Below are 15,504 nucleotides of genomic sequence, written 5' to 3' on the forward strand. Positions count from 1 at the left end.
ACCCTTCCACCCCTCCTAGACTGGGATCTTGTAGAATAAAAGGAAACAACTTTCATCTTTAGAGTTCTAGCTCCTCACACAGTGCCTGGCTTATAATTGGGGGTCAATAAATAGCTGGTGAATTAATTCATTTATAAAACATCAGAAGACAACTTTGTGATTTAGAGTCACAGTTTGAGATCTGTGTAAGGATTTATTCCATAAGATACATTTGTGGTACTTGGACCAGTTCTCGTATTTTCATTTTTTTTATAGTACTACAATGAACATTGGGGTGCATGTGTCTTTTTTTAATTTTAGAAAGTAAGTAATTTTTTGTGAGTTAACTTGGCTGTTTAGATTGGATTTCAACTTGACCCTTTACCATGTCTAATGCCTGCGAGTGAAAAATTGTCTTTTATGAGGTCACAGGTGAGAATGTCCAAGTAATCTAGAGGCTGTGTTGAGGTTAGGAAGAAAGGAATTTCTGAAATCAAGTTTTTGCTTTGTCTTTACTGTGGATCTTGCTAGTGTTCTCTGAGTCTCAGATTTCCAAGTTATTACCTATTAGCCTACCTTTGAGATTCAATCTTTCTGGGTAGAAGGGAGGAACAGAGTAGTAAGACCCAGTTATCTGAGGGTTTATGCTTTGTTCTCTGACCCTCCCAAAGCTCTTGTATTGACGTCTGGTGGGTGCAAGTCATGGATGAGTGTAGCACTTAGACAGAAATGACGTTTGCCATCACCAAATTCAATTGCAGGATGAATGGTGCTACATGTTATCATGGCTTTAGGGATATAAACAACTTTTGGTTTATTACCAACAATGTTTAAAATGTTAGCCTGGATCATTCCTACTACCTGGTACCCCATTTTCTTTATTCCCCTGAGCCCCCCATTATACTGTCATCAGTTGTATACTCAAGGACAGAAAACAAATGTTCCAGTCAATCTAAGTAAGCCCAAAGCCCTCTGGCAAAGCACGCAGCATGCTACGAAGGAATGCCTGAACTGTCAGGCCAAGCCCTGCTCTTAACACCAAAGACAGAGTGGTCAAGTAATGACAACAATGGCACCACTATATGGAGTAAACTATGATCCAGGTACCGTTCTCCTCACCTCATCTTCACAATAGCCCTATGAGCTCCATTCTATCATCATTCCGATTTTATAGATGAGGGAACTGAGGCCCAAGAAGGTTAAGTGGCTTAAGACTTGCAGCTTGCAGACTTGAAGTCAGGCAGTCTAACTCTAGAGCCCTCATTGTTCACCATTATACCCTAAATAGTGCAAATATCTAGTAAAGTCTGTTCGCATCTCATTTAAACAAAGACCTTCCCTATTATGTTTCCAGCTCTGTGGTGGGGTGGAGTGTAGGGGACAGGGATGGTGGCAGTGTCAAGGAGTGTAAAATTTCTTTGTAGACTTTTTACATAGGATTTTTTAAAAAGGTAAACCTACTTTAGGATTTAGATTGGATGCATTCTAAATGGCCTTTCTTTCAAAGCCAAGGTGATGCTTCATTAAACGCTGGGATCACAGAAATCTTTTCAGCTGTTTCACTCCCTTTCATTTGTTAGGATTGAGATGAACCCTTTGGGCTTGCTTTAGTGGATTATAACAATAAATCCTGAAAGAGAACTGAGTTCAGCTCTGCTGTTTGTGAGTGCTTAGAATTCTTATAAGTGGTTGTAAAGAAAGGAACTAGTTTCTGTAGCTCCATGAGATTTAAAGTTGGGTGAATCTGCGTATGACACCGTCATCCCCACTGTAACTCTGGGAGACCTTGGACAAGTTCCTTGAACAACTTTTGGTCTCATTTTCTGAATTAGTAAAACAGTGTGATAATAACTACCTCTCAAGCTTGTTATAAGAATTTAATACAACAATATTTGTAAAGTGTGAGGCACAAGGCAATCTTTCAGTAATCAGAAGGACCATAGGACCTTTACTCTTTACCAGTGATTTTGACAATTCTAAACAAGGTGTGTTGTGAGGCTCCAGTAAAAGTTTTAACCGTCACCCATGAGTTGTCCCTCAAAACTCTTCAGTATCTTTCACTGTTAGGTATATTTAAGACATGGAGTATTTGCCCATGATTAAATCTCCTACCTTATCTAGAAAATGTCTTGTGTTTTACTAGTACATGCCTTGTGCCACACACATTCGTTCCTTTGTTAAACAACAACACCAAAAATTGGTGAGTCTGCCCTGGCCTCCGTCGGCTCACAGTATGGTAGAAGGAGACAGCTGTGCAAACAAATATGTTACAGATACAATGATAGAATCTGTACCGTGTCAGAGGGTGGGGCATAAGGAAAGAGGCCTGGCCAGTTCTCTCTGGCTGGGGTGCCCAGGGGGATGGGGGAAGACACGGTCAGGAAAGGCTTCTGATGAAAGAGCTGGGTCTTCACCATGGAGTCTGTGTTCCCCAGGGAGATTGTTTGGGGATGGAGTGTACTGTGGAAAGAACATTCTAAGAAGAAGGAAGCACATGAGGAAATGTTCAGTGGGCTGGCCGAGCAAGGCCCATTCGGGAATAAGTAAGAAGTCTCTACACTTATGCCAAGCACTCCTGTAGGTCCCGGATTTCATGGTCCCATTTATTGAGTACTGGTAGGTCCCACATACATCTCACTTAATCCCTACAGCAGTTTTGTAAAGTAAGTGTTGTTATCCAGAATCTTCAGATTTGGAAGTTGAGGTTCTAGAGATCAAGGCATTTGCCCAAGAACATGTCAGTGGGATTCAAGCCTAAGTCTGAAGACAATAATAGCAACAGTAATAAAAACAGCAAGCATTCCTGTAGTGTTAGGCACACTCTAACCAGCAGTGTCCTATACAGCACCCACTAGCCACATGTGGCTACTGAAGTTAATTAAAGTGGAAAATTCAGTTCCTCAGTTGCACTAGCCACATTTCAAGGGCTCAGTTGCCACCTGTGTCTGGTGACTGCTCTATTGGAACACGCAGATAGAGAACATTACCATCATCTCACAATGTTCTCTGGACAGTATGTATTGGTCTAAACACTTTACATATGTTAACACATTTAATCCTTATAACAGTCCTATGAGGAGGATACTGTTATTCAAATTGTACCGATGTGAAAACTGAGGCATAAAGGAGATAAGAAGCTCAACCAAGGGCCCATGATGAATGAGTCCAGGTTTTTAAGCACAGTGGTCTAATGCCAAACCCATATATTATTTTCTATATAAAATGAATGAATATTAGTCAAAAGAATAAATTCAGTATCTTCTTGTGTAGAGACTGGTGTTTGGTCCTCTTCAGAGAAAATGCCTTTGATATGATTCTTACCATTCAGGGAGCCTACACTTATTGAAGCAGGCTTTTGCATACGTGAGGCTTTGCATACATGAGGCTCCAGAGAGCCTTCTCCCCGGGGACCCTATAAACCTCTAGGCCAGCTTAGTCAGACAACTCATTTGATGCAATTTATCAGTCATTTCATTCCTCCAAATGGCCAATTCAAGAGTCTCAAGTTGACAACAGTCTTAGGTAATGTTCGAAATCCTTCGTGTCCTTTTTTCCTTCAGAGAGGGTATCTGGGGTTGTTATTTTAAGAACACCTTTTTCAAGATACCAATCCATCCAAAGCAGACCTTTTTTATTTTTCAAACATAGGGAAAAAACAGACTAGGAGACTAAAAATCCTAGTTTGAGCCCTGCTCCTGCCTCCAAGTAGCTAAATAAACTTGAGTAAGTTACTTTACCTCTCTGAAATTCAGTTTCTTCAACTGTGATCTCAAAATAAAATAACACATATTATAGGATTTTTTAAAAGCTACATGAAGGGTACAGTGTTTAAGGATGCTTTGCAAGCTATAAAGTACTTTTTATAGCTATAAAGTATGAGATAATTATAGCACAAATGCTAGAGCTTGGGGTGTTTTTCTTCTATATAACCTTTTAAAGTTTTCAAAGCAGTTGTGGCTTGATAAATTACAGGATAACCCACTCTTAATCATAACATTTGCAAGATCTCTTTTTTCTTTGACATAAATAGATATTCAATAAATGTTTGGATGGAAGGATGGATGGTTGGGAGATAGCACATAAAGGAAAAGAAGTTTTAATTTTTTCTTTTAATTTTTCCTTTTTAATTTTGTGCTTTTAAAACATATTCCTTGATATGAACTGTGTTCTTGTGTATGTGGAAGGGGAGGAGTCATTAAATAAAAGGCCCTGAATTGATTCATTGACTCAGTATGCTTGTTTTTCTGCTATTTGTTTTTCATTCAACAAAAAATTTACTAAGCAACTACCATTAGCTGGTCATTTTGCAAGTTTCAGGGAAAACCCAGTTGAAGATCTCACAATTTTATTTTTTTTGGTGCCTATTTCTTCAGCTGCTAATTTTGCCCTTTAAACTTTCTGAGGAATGCTGAATTCACTGACACATGAACAGTCATGTGAAGGGCCCCAGCAGTGCTGAGGGCTGCGCTTATCAAAACCCCGTCTTAGGAATTGTTTCCTGATGTACACGTGAGGCCCATGATCCCTCTATGGATTGTGAAATGTGTTTATGCAGAAAGGAGAAAGCTCCTCCTCCCCTTTGTTGCTTTCCCTACTTTGGGCCTCTTTTCCCCGGGTCGGCCCCTGCACACTCTATGTGGCCAAAGGAAAAATGAGATATGTCAGGGCTGGGATTCATGTGGTCTCACAGAGGCATCAGCCCTGCACTGCTCTTGGATCAGATCAGTTAGGCAGAGTGTAGAGAACCTCTCTGGAGGGGAAATTGGGCAAGACCTGCCTCTCACCAGTGCTGTACCAGCCTGGCCTGAGGTTTTCTAAGTCTCTTCAGGACTTGAGAATATAGGATCTTGGGAGGGATTTTTTTTCCTGCCCTCCTGTTTCCAGGCAAGGAGACAGTGGACTTGGTATTTAAAAAGAATCACTGGGTATATTATGTACTGAAAATGGCTGGAAAAGAACCTCTATTTGTGATCCATTTCTCTCCTTGTGGATGTGAGGGAGCAGTTTAGACTTTCAGGTGGTTTGTGGCAGAATCAGGGCTCAAACCCTGATCTTCAAACTCTAAACCCATGGCTCTTGCTAAATGTTCCCTGGTGAACTGACACTTCCAAATATATTTCCTTTATATAAGACAAGTATCACTTCATAAAGTGAGGGATTCTAGAAAGAACATGGGTTTTAGGGTCAGACAGAACAAGGTCAAGGTGCCATATCCTGGCACTGGTCTTACATCTCTGTGACCTTGGGCAAGTTACTTTGCTTCTTCTGTGTATGTCGAAGGGAAGAAAGGATATTTATATTTTGTAGATGTTGCAAAGATTACATGAGACAATATTTAAAGATTTTAATGCAGTATCCAGCCTATCCTAGCTATCTAACATGTTTTCTAAAAATGTGGGAAGAATACAACTGTCTCTTGAGAAAGAGTTCAGATGATATTGATAATATTGATGGCGATAGTGATGGTCGTAGTAGTGACATAGCAACCATTAATTAATCATTTAATTTTAAACATTCCCTCTGTATCAGAGCTACCGTGTGATATTGTTATCTTCATTTTATAGCAGGTCTTTCTGTCTTCAAATTCCATTCTTTTTTCATTGTAACACACTTGTTCCCAGATTTTAAGCCTAGTAATATCAACAATGAATCTGCTAACCAGAGAAGAAACAAAGAAATATTTTCCACAAATTTCTTTTTTCCCATGTTTAACCCCCTTTCAGTATTGAAGTACCCTGTAAGATAAACTTCGTCCATGCTTTACATACGTAGGACCAATAAAGGTGGTCACCATCAGGAATTCCTTGAACTTACTTATAACACTGTGGACCCACAATGGCCAACCCCTTTTCTGTCAAGGATCTTAGGATCAATATATTTAAGGCCACAATATTTTGAGATATGCAGATGAGTAAACATCGTCCACCTGGTTATTGGGTTTTTATCTTAGAGAAAAACCTGAGACCCAGCAGTTCGGAATCAGACTACGTGGATGTGATTCCCAGCCCTGCTTCTGGTGAGCTGTGTGACCTTGATTCAGTTACTTCTCATTTCTGAGCTTCAGTTTCCTCCTCTGTAAAATGAGGATAATAATCACACCAATCACATGCAGTGGTTGTAAGAATTAAATGAGACAGATGCAGAGAGAGAGCATGCAAATAGAACTCAATTAAAATTATCTCATATCTAGGGTTTCTCCCTGTTTGAAAGTCTTTGTGCCCTGGGTGGGGAAATTTATCACCCAGGATTTCCCAGAAAAATGTAAAGCACTCTAACCTAAGTACATAGAAAAGAGGGAATTTAATACACAAAAATGGTAACCCAGTTATGAAGGAGCCGTGAAAGGCTATATTCCCTGTGAAGCAAGCCAGGGGTCAGCAGAATGGAAGCTACTGCCACCCCTAGCTGGAGGGAACATAGGAGGAGGTTGTGTGGCCAGAGGCGAGGGGTGGTGAACACAGGCCAAGTGGGAGCATTGGTGGCCCTGTCAACAGAGCTGAAATCATGGAGGAGACGCAGCCACCTGACACGGGGGAAGCGGGGGAGATGCACTCTGGCTCTCCAGTGCCTTCAGCCCTCAGACCTCCTAGCAGGGCTGACCTGGTGTCTGGGAACCATGGGCTGCAGGGGCAGCCCCACGATGCCGAGCAGAGCAGGGGACTTGGTGAAAACTTCAGGTTGCTTCCATGTCTTGGCTCTTGTAAGTAGCGCTACAATGAACACTGGGGTCCATGTATCCTTTCAGATTATGGTTTTCTCCAGATATATGCCCAGGAGTGAGACTGCTGGGTCATATGGTAGTTCTGTGTTTAGTTTTTTAAAGAGTCTCCATACTGTTCTCCATAGTGGTTGTAGGCCCCGCAGTTTTTCTTGTCCCATCCTGATCCCTGCATTGAAATGCTCCATCTAGGCTTCTCCCTCCCTCCCACAGGACTGTGAGCAACCCGAGGACAAGGGACTGTCGTCTTATCCTCACATCCTCAAGCATTGGTACTTTCACTTTCTACTCTGTGCTGGCCACTGTGGTCGGTGCTGGGGGACTAAGCACGTGGGCGAGACAGTGCCAGCTTCCTGCAGCTTTTATGATCAAAGGAGAGGCAGACGGGCTGTGGTAATTCTGTAAGTTACCAGTGTCTTGTATGCTAGCAAAGCCCAAGGGGGACTGGGAGCTGCATCTTTCCTGGAGGAACAGGGAAGCCTTCCGAGGAAGTAACATTTGAGTTAGGAAGGAATTGGAGGTCACCTGGCAAAGAGGTTGGGGAATGGCATTTCAGGCAGAGGACAGAGAGAATGCAAAGGTCTGGAGGTGGGAAGGAGCACTGAGGATTAAAGATGGAGAGCGGGGAGGCACAGCCCGAAGCCCATGGAGCCGGAGGGAGCTGTTCTCTCCCGCATCCGGCCTCTGTGCTCTGCCCTGATGCTTTCCACCTCCTGCCTGTGTCCTAGCTGGGAATGTTTGCATGTTTTCGGCTCCCACATCACACCCAGTATATCGTTTTATGTGTACAAAGTGCTCGTTGGATATTTGAATAAATGACAGACGACTCAAGGCTCTAAATGGTCTCTCTAACTCTCCCCTCGCATTTATAACTTCACTTGCCCAGCAGCAAATATCAAGGAACACAATCTGTGTGGAGAAGCAGCCTGAGCTTATACCATTTATGGGAAACTCTCTGCCACCTGGCATTCTTTCAACAGAAACTCACTGTCAGTCACTCTCTCCTCTATACCGAGAGCTCTGGGATGAGTAGTACTAAGAATGGTGAGCCAGAGATGCCGAGAAGATCCAGTCATCAAACGATTCTTTTGCCTTCGTTGAGATTGAAATGTGATGTGTTAAACCAGATTCCCTTCAGCCCTGCTGCTTACTAGCAGTGTGACCTTGCACGGGTCACTCCATCCATAGGTGGGCCTTCCTTCCTCCACTGGTGTGTGGGGTTAATAATATCAACTTGACAGGCTTAATATAAAATGAGACTACACATATAAATATTCAGCATGGTGCCTGGTAGTTCGAGAGCAAAAATCACTAATGGCTGTTGCTTTTATTATTCTAATTACAGTTACTGTTATTATTCCAGTGTTCGAGGCTGTACACTGAGGAGAGTAAAGCAAAAGCAGAACATGTTTCCCTGTTCCCCTGGCAGGCCAGTAATGCTCTTTTGGTTTCTGTTTGATACTGGCCCACACATGGAATGCTTTCTCAATGTTGTTTGGTATGAAAAAGAGTATTTTATGTTTGTTTTAGTTTTCTTTCCTTCTTATTTTTTTTAAGAGGATTTTGTTTTGTTTTGGTTTCTCACAGGAGTGATTGGAGCAGATGTGAGGGGGCATGGCCTCGCCTGTGAGGGACAGCCAGTGACATCACGGCTGGCTATCATCTGTGGAACATCTTCTTGTCACATGGGGGTGAGTCTGCCCAGCAAGCGAGCGAGGGCGGGGCTACCACACTCCAGGGAGGACAGCCTGGCCAGGGAGGAGATCTGAGCTGTTGGCCCCTCCCCGCCTCAGTTCCTTCCCTTCCTGCCCCCGCCCCCACCCCAGCCTGTGCCGTGTCTAGCCGAAAGCTCAGCCCTCAGCCCTCCTTCCAATAGCCTTGCTTAGATTTGCCAGATCTTTTTCCAGGGGCCAAATTCTTAAAAAGTGTGAAAAGGGTTGAGTCTGCCTTTGACATCACCCTGGCCAGAGAGCCGAGGCGGAAGGGGTGAAATCGGATCCAGAGATGGCCAAGCCTCGCTCCCAGACGATCTGTCCCTAATGGGTAGCTGAGTCTTCTCTGCACAGGGGTGTCTATTTTCCTTGGCCGCTGAGCTCTCTCTCAATCAATATAAATCCATCTCCCTGAGAGCAGTCTGATGATGTATAGAATTAGGCTGCATATCATGACTTCAAAAGAACACTGATAAGCAATTTTCACTTTGTTAATTTTTCTTCATGAGTTAGTGGAAAGGCTTTCTCCAAGATTGCAGTTAAAATTTAGTGCCTGCCCTAAAATTTATATCTTCTTTAAATGCACGAGTCTGAAAGCATTCCATTTCGATAAGTACCCATTTCCACCATATTTTTATTTAAAAGTCGTTACTCTGTTAAACTAAGATGGACGATGGACGACTCCTTGGATTTTTCCCAGATGAGTAAAATAGAGAGGAGGGTGGGGGAGGAGGAGGAAGGCAAATGGGAGAGTAGCGGGGACATGCGTAAGGATTAGAGTGGGATCTGGGATACAGTCCAGGGCAGAATCTCTACGACGATGGAGGGACTTATGTGCCATGAGAAACTGTGTTTAGTTACCGTGGGGACCAATGAGCCTTTTGTACCATGAAATAGTTTGGTTGAGTAAATATTGATACCTTTACTTATCCAGTGATCCTCTGCTCTTGTGTCCGGGGCTAAATCCTGGGGACGTAGGGATGACATAGGGCCTCCCATTGGTGAGATAGATGATGACAGGTATTACGCTACAAGGCCTCACAGTATAGATTCAGACTGAACTCGAGATACTGAGCATCTAGTATGTGTTAGGCATGGTGGCAGGGGTTCTCACACGTTTCATAAAGATGATGGGGCCCCCCGACTGGCTTCCAGTCCCAGTTCCTCCACTTCCTAAGGATGGGCCCTCAAGCAAGGCACTTAACCCCTCTGGGCCCCAGATTCCTCATCTGTGAGATGTGGAGAGTTGTAGTACATGTCTCATAGTATTGTGAGGATGGATCGAGGTGACATTGCCAGGGTTAGCTCTCCATCACTTGCACTGGTGGTGCTGGTCAGAAAGGACACAGTGGCTGCCTGGGGAGGGTCCAGGATTAGGGACAACCTCCTAAAGGGACAGTAGTGCTGGACTTCTTGCACCCCCTCCAAAAAAAATTTCCTTCTGTGTGTTTCCGTGGACGAACTCTTAGATGGAACTTCTTTAAGTTTAAAAGCCCTGGCCTCTTTCTTGCCCTCAGCAGCCCTATTGTAAGGCTTGGCTGTCACTGAAGGGAGAGATCTACGGAAGCCTAAGGCCTCCTTGAGCAGGAGGTGCCCACCAGGGCAGTCAGCCCTTATCTCCCCACATGAGTCTACACTTGCTAGCTTGTCTTCGCTGAACACTGTTTTAAACCTTTGTAAATCACCTCCCATTTTCACAGGGACACATCTGATCTGGTTTCTCCTGTAATTCAGGCATTTTTACCCCACTCAGTTCGGATTTATGAGCAAAAGCAAATCCATGTGAATGTGAGTCTGTGACATCCCCATGTCTCAGTTTCCTGGTCTCTTAATGAAAATGATGCTGGCTTGTTGTACAGCATCCATTTTAGAAATTAAGCATCTAAGGCCTAGGAAAGGCTAATAATTTTCCCAAGGTCACCAAGCTATTCAGCTGGAGCTGAAAACTCAGGTCCAGCTCTGAGTCCCAAGTGCATCCCCCTCAGTGCCTTACTGTGTTGTGCATGATTATGATGTATCCGTACAGGAGTGGAGAGAGCGTGGGCTTCAGAGTCAGACGGGTGTAGGTTTGGACATCTGCTCATGTACTTTTTGGCCGTGTGACCTAAGGTCAGCTACTTAAGTTCTCTGTGCCTCAGATTCTTCATCCGTCACACTGAGGGTGAGGATGCCAGTCTTACAGGGCTTCTGGGTAACATGAATTATGTACATACATCCGTAGTACATAGTAGACACTCAGAAATTGTGGGGATTCTTATTACACTTTCCTAGTGATATAAAAGGCTCACATGAAGCAACTGTTGGGCTTTAATGAGTTTGATGGGCAGCTGCAGTTGGTTGCAATGAATGAAGGCCATAAAATGCCAGTTTATTATGGTTGCGTTGTGCTGGAAATAAAGTGCCCACTCCCACCCCGCTTTGTACTTGGGATTGGGAAGGGACCTTCTGGGCCGAGGGGAGTAATCATCAGCTTTAATGTTATGTGGTGAGGGCGAGACTGTGGTCATGCTGGCGTCGGAAAATGCCTTTGATCTGGCTCAGGTGCTGGACACCCAGCAAGCCAAGAACAGTAACACCTCTGTGACGTCTAGGAGAGGTGCAGGTCTGAGGAAACGCTCCCAGGGAAACTCAAGGACCCTCTTTGTTGTGGTTCTGGCAAATAAAACCACCAACTGTCATGAAGAATTCACCGAACAGAACACAGGGACCAGAGGGGTCTGTGGGCTTTTCAAAAAAGGGACTTCCAACTTGGTCTGAAGGATTCTCTTTCTTCCTGTCTGCTCACTGCTGATGTTTCTAATTCTGTAGGTTGATTGGGTCAAAATTCCCAGGAATATTTTGTGTTTGATCCTGGTTGCTTCTTTCTAGCTCACCCAGAATGAATGAAGGAAGGAATGTAACAAGTATTGGTACTTAGGAGTTGCCTTCCATCCCTGTTACTTCCAGGAATCTGGAGAAAAAGCCTGAGGTTGAACATAAGCTTTACTAATCAGGCCTTTGATATTTTACAAGATACAAGTGTGGGCTGCACATTTATCTTCCTCGTAGATGATTTAATTAACAAGGAAAAAAAATACTGTTCTTTTTTCAACTGCATGAAAGCAGAGCTGCTTGTTCAGAGTTAATTACTACCAACTCACCAAAACCCAAGATCATACACAGCAGGGGTGAGCCAGAGGTTGAAAAGTCACAGGGTCAGATGGAGCTGATCCCTGCCATCGCTCCAGCACCCCTTTTCTCAAGCTGTCAAGTCAGGTTGTAACTTGGCAACTTGTCTTTAGTCAGCATGACAGATGGAGAGGGGACCATGGGGAGGGGGTGGGGAAGACTGAAGAGGTAAGGTTTGAAGCAGAACGATAGTTGGTAAGAGCTGGGAATTACATCTGCATCTTAAATCACTCAGAACTGAAGTTTTCTCAGAGTCTTAGATGAATGCAGGCATGGTGGTTCTCTATCATGCAGTGGGTGTGGAATTTCTAAAATAGGCTTTTACGCTCGCTTCACCACTTACTGTGAGTGTAGGTAAGATGCTTTATCTTTCGGTACCTCAGTGTCTTCATCTATTATATGTGGGCAGTAGTATTTACCCAGAACGTTGTTTTGAGGATTAAATGAGGTAATCTTTGTAAGCAGCTTGGCACTGTACCTAGCACCATACACCAAATATGGTATTATTGTTAAAAATGATTCATTAAAGCTAGAATGATCCATGTGACAATGGATTTGAATTAAAGACATCAGGATGAACTCAGGTTGAGCTTAATGTAGATTACAGATGGATACATATGGAAATATTTACAGACGTGCAGGTATACAGGTTAGTAAACAGACATGTATTTCCTAGCTGTGACAGCAGAGGGGGCCTAGAAACAAGGACACCCTAGCAGATAGTTGCTACAAGCACTCCTGGTGCCCAGATCTTGGTTTCTAATACCATTCTCCAATAAAAGGGTCAGGGCTTCTTGGAGAAATGGTTGATCCTGGGACCAGGGCTGGAAATAGACAAGATGAGCCTAGAGTATCTTGTTGTAGCACCAGAAAGTAAGATAGTGCTCAAAACAAAACAAAGTAAAAACAAACCCCGCCTCCCCCCAACCCCACAAACTGAAGGGATTATCAGGAGCCAACCAAGGGAGCTTCCAGTGGCCAAAACTGTAACAATTTGAGCAGAATAATAAAGTGTCTTGGAGTATAACCCAAAGTATAACATAAATATTATGAGTCCATACTGATATAAATAAACGAACAGAAGAGACAAATCTATCATGCAGGAGAATTTATATAGATATTCCCCCCTTAAGGAAGTGGAGCATAACTTCGTATTCCTTCACAGCAAAGGAAACCATAAACAAAATGAAAAGACAACCCACAGAATGGGAGAAAATATTTGCAAATGACGTGATCGACAAGGGATTAGTCTCCAAAATTTACAAACAGCTCCTGCAGCTTAATATCATCAAAACAAACCAATCAAAAAATCGGCAGAAGACCTAAATAGACATTTCTCCAAAGAAGACATACAGCTGGCCAAGAGGCACATGAAAAGATGCTCAACATCGCTGATTATTAGAGAAATGCAAATCAAAACTACAATGAGATATCACCTCACACCAGTCAAAATGGGTATCATCCAAAAAATCCACAAACAATAACTTCCTATTCCTTAAGCATGAGCTGCACATGGTGACTTCCTTTCAAAGAGGACAGTACAAAAAGGGAGAAAAAGAATAATTTTATAGTGGAGAAATCTGACACACTAACTTCAGCCAGGTTATCAAGGTCAACACCAACAGTGATAAGTCATGTTGATAGTATGTACTGCTGACATGGTGTGAAGAGAATGGCACTTTGTCTCTGTTATCTTCCTCCCAGAAACCCATAACCACAGTCTAATTAATCATAAGAAAAGCATCAGACAAATTCCATTTGAGGGACATTCTACAAAATACCTGACTGGCACTCTTTGAAACTGTCAAGGTCATCAAAAAACAAGGAAAGTCTGAGAAATTATTACAGCCAAGAGGCGCCTAAAGAGATATGTAATGTAGCATCCTGGATGGGATCCTCGAACAGAAGAAAGCTGTTAGGTGAAAACTAAGGAAATCTGAATCAAGTAAGGTCTTTAGTTAATGATATCAATATCTTTCTTTAATTGTGACATATGAACTTAATGTAAGATATTAATGACACACAAAACTAGGTGTAGGGTCTATGGAACTCTGTACTACCTTCCCAACTCTTCTGTAATCTAAAACTGTTGTAAAATTAAAAGTTCATTTAAAAAGATTATTCATTAAATCATTCACTCATTACCAAAACATTTTCTTGTTATTGGCATGGCCAAATACTAAGGGTATTAAGATAAATAAGAGAGCGTGTCATGCCTGCCTTCGTGGAGAAAGACAGACAAGAAGGAGATGACTACAGTTCAGAGTGGTAATTCCCATGGTCAGTTTAGGGCTGAATATGGAGAAGGGGGCGACTCAAGCTTCCAGTAGACAGGGAAGCTTTCCTGTAGGATGTGCTATTTGTAGGACTGTAGTTTCCCCCCGACACTGGGATGCTATTCCTGCCCAGTTTCAGGCACTAGACCCTGGCCTCACCCTTCTCTTCTTTCTCTTCTGTGTCCACATCACCCACAGCAATACCAGTTTGCTCCTGGGTGGGATGTGGGTATTGCAGGCCCATTGGGAGAGCACCACAGGAAGGGAGAATGTCACAGCTAAGGAGAGTGTGGGCAGGTTTCTCTGTCTTGGACTCTTTAGCAAGTGACGTTGGCAGAGGTCACCGAGAGAGGTGGAGAGGGAAGGGAGTCCATAAGGCACAGATAGGACCACTGTTACACCTCCCAGTGAAAGAGCTGAGCTACTGTGCATGATTCGCCAGGACTCGCTGTTGTCAGCCTCTGGGATCAGTGTTCTCAGGAGTCAGTCTCTCCGTACTGAGGCTCGCCCTGGGCCCTGCAACTACATGTATGGAAAACAGACTGTATGCTAGGCATCGATTGGCAAGGAGAGGTTTGATGTGGTTCCATGAGCTGTAAGACAGCTTATGCATTCAGGAAGCTCAACGTAGTGCTTCTCCTGGCATTTGAGGCAGGACAGTTCTACACTGTGCTGGACAGAGGATGTTCAGCATCCCTGGTCCAGCCTCAGTCATTATAAGGAGACGTTAGCTGCTAGCATCTATTGAGCACCTACAGTGTACCAGGCACTGTGCTAAATCCTTTATGTCATCAGTTCAACAATCCTGTGAACTGGGCACCATTACTCTCCCCATTTCACAAGAGAGGAAACGGAGGCAAAGAGCAGTTAAGTGGGTCACACAGTGTGACACACAGGAAGCGGGACGCTCGTCTGAGCCCTCTAGGGGACTGACCCTGGAGTCCTTGCTCTTCCCTTTCAGGTACACAGCTTCCCCCAGATGCCTAGAGGACAGGGAGAGCAGACTCGATTGGAATATGGGCAGATGTTGGTGCATACATCTCACCAAAGTAAAGGTTTGAATGACAAACACCTGAGAAGATACTCAACATCATTAGTCACTAGAGAAATGCCAATTCAAACCACAGTCAGATCCACTACATGCTTGTTAGAATGGCTGACATTGTGGTGAAGATGTGGGAAAGTGGAACTTACGTGCTGCTGGTGGGAATGTGAAATGGTACAACCACTGTGGGAAACAGTTGATCAGTTTCTTACACAGACAGTGTACACCTACCGTGTGATCCAGCTGTTCCACTCATAAAAGCATATGTCTGTACAGAAACTCATAGCAGTTTTATTTGTCATAGCCCCAAACTGGAAACAGCCCAAATGTCTATCAACAGTGAATAGATAAAGTGTTGATCCATCGTTAGAATGGAATACTACTAAGCAGTAGAAGGGAATGAGCTATTAATATAAGGTACAACATGGATTAATCTCAAAATAATTATGCTGAGTGGGAGAAGCCAAACAGAAAGAATACAAACTATGTAATTCCATTTATTAAAAATTCTAGGAGGGCTTCCCTGGTGGCGCAGTGGTTGAGAGTCCGCCTGCCGATGCAGGGGACACGGGTTCGTGCCCTGGTCCGGGAGGATCCCACGTGCCG

At 43.5% G+C, this 15,504-nt stretch overlaps 1 long non-coding RNA gene across 2 annotated transcripts in view; it reads left to right on the forward strand.

The window, feature by feature from the left end:
* Nucleotides 1–6,634: 6,634 nt before the first annotated feature.
* Nucleotides 6,635–15,504, forward strand: part of LOC114485136 (uncharacterized) — a 41,897-nt gene continuing 33,027 nt past the window's right edge. The window contains exons 1-2 of one of the 2 annotated variants that reach the window (XR_008616742.1): nt 6,635–6,679; nt 8,285–8,388. This is a non-coding gene — a long non-coding RNA (uncharacterized lncRNA). Of the gene's footprint in view, nt 6,680–7,013; nt 7,099–8,284; nt 8,389–15,504 lie in introns of those variants that run through there. The other variant, XR_003678612.2, reaches the window with a different exon arrangement.

This window comes from Physeter macrocephalus, unplaced genomic scaffold, assembly GCF_002837175.3.
Source record: "Physeter macrocephalus isolate SW-GA unplaced genomic scaffold, ASM283717v5 random_517, whole genome shotgun sequence".
Classification (NCBI taxonomy): Eukaryota; Metazoa; Chordata; class Mammalia; order Artiodactyla; family Physeteridae; genus Physeter; species Physeter macrocephalus.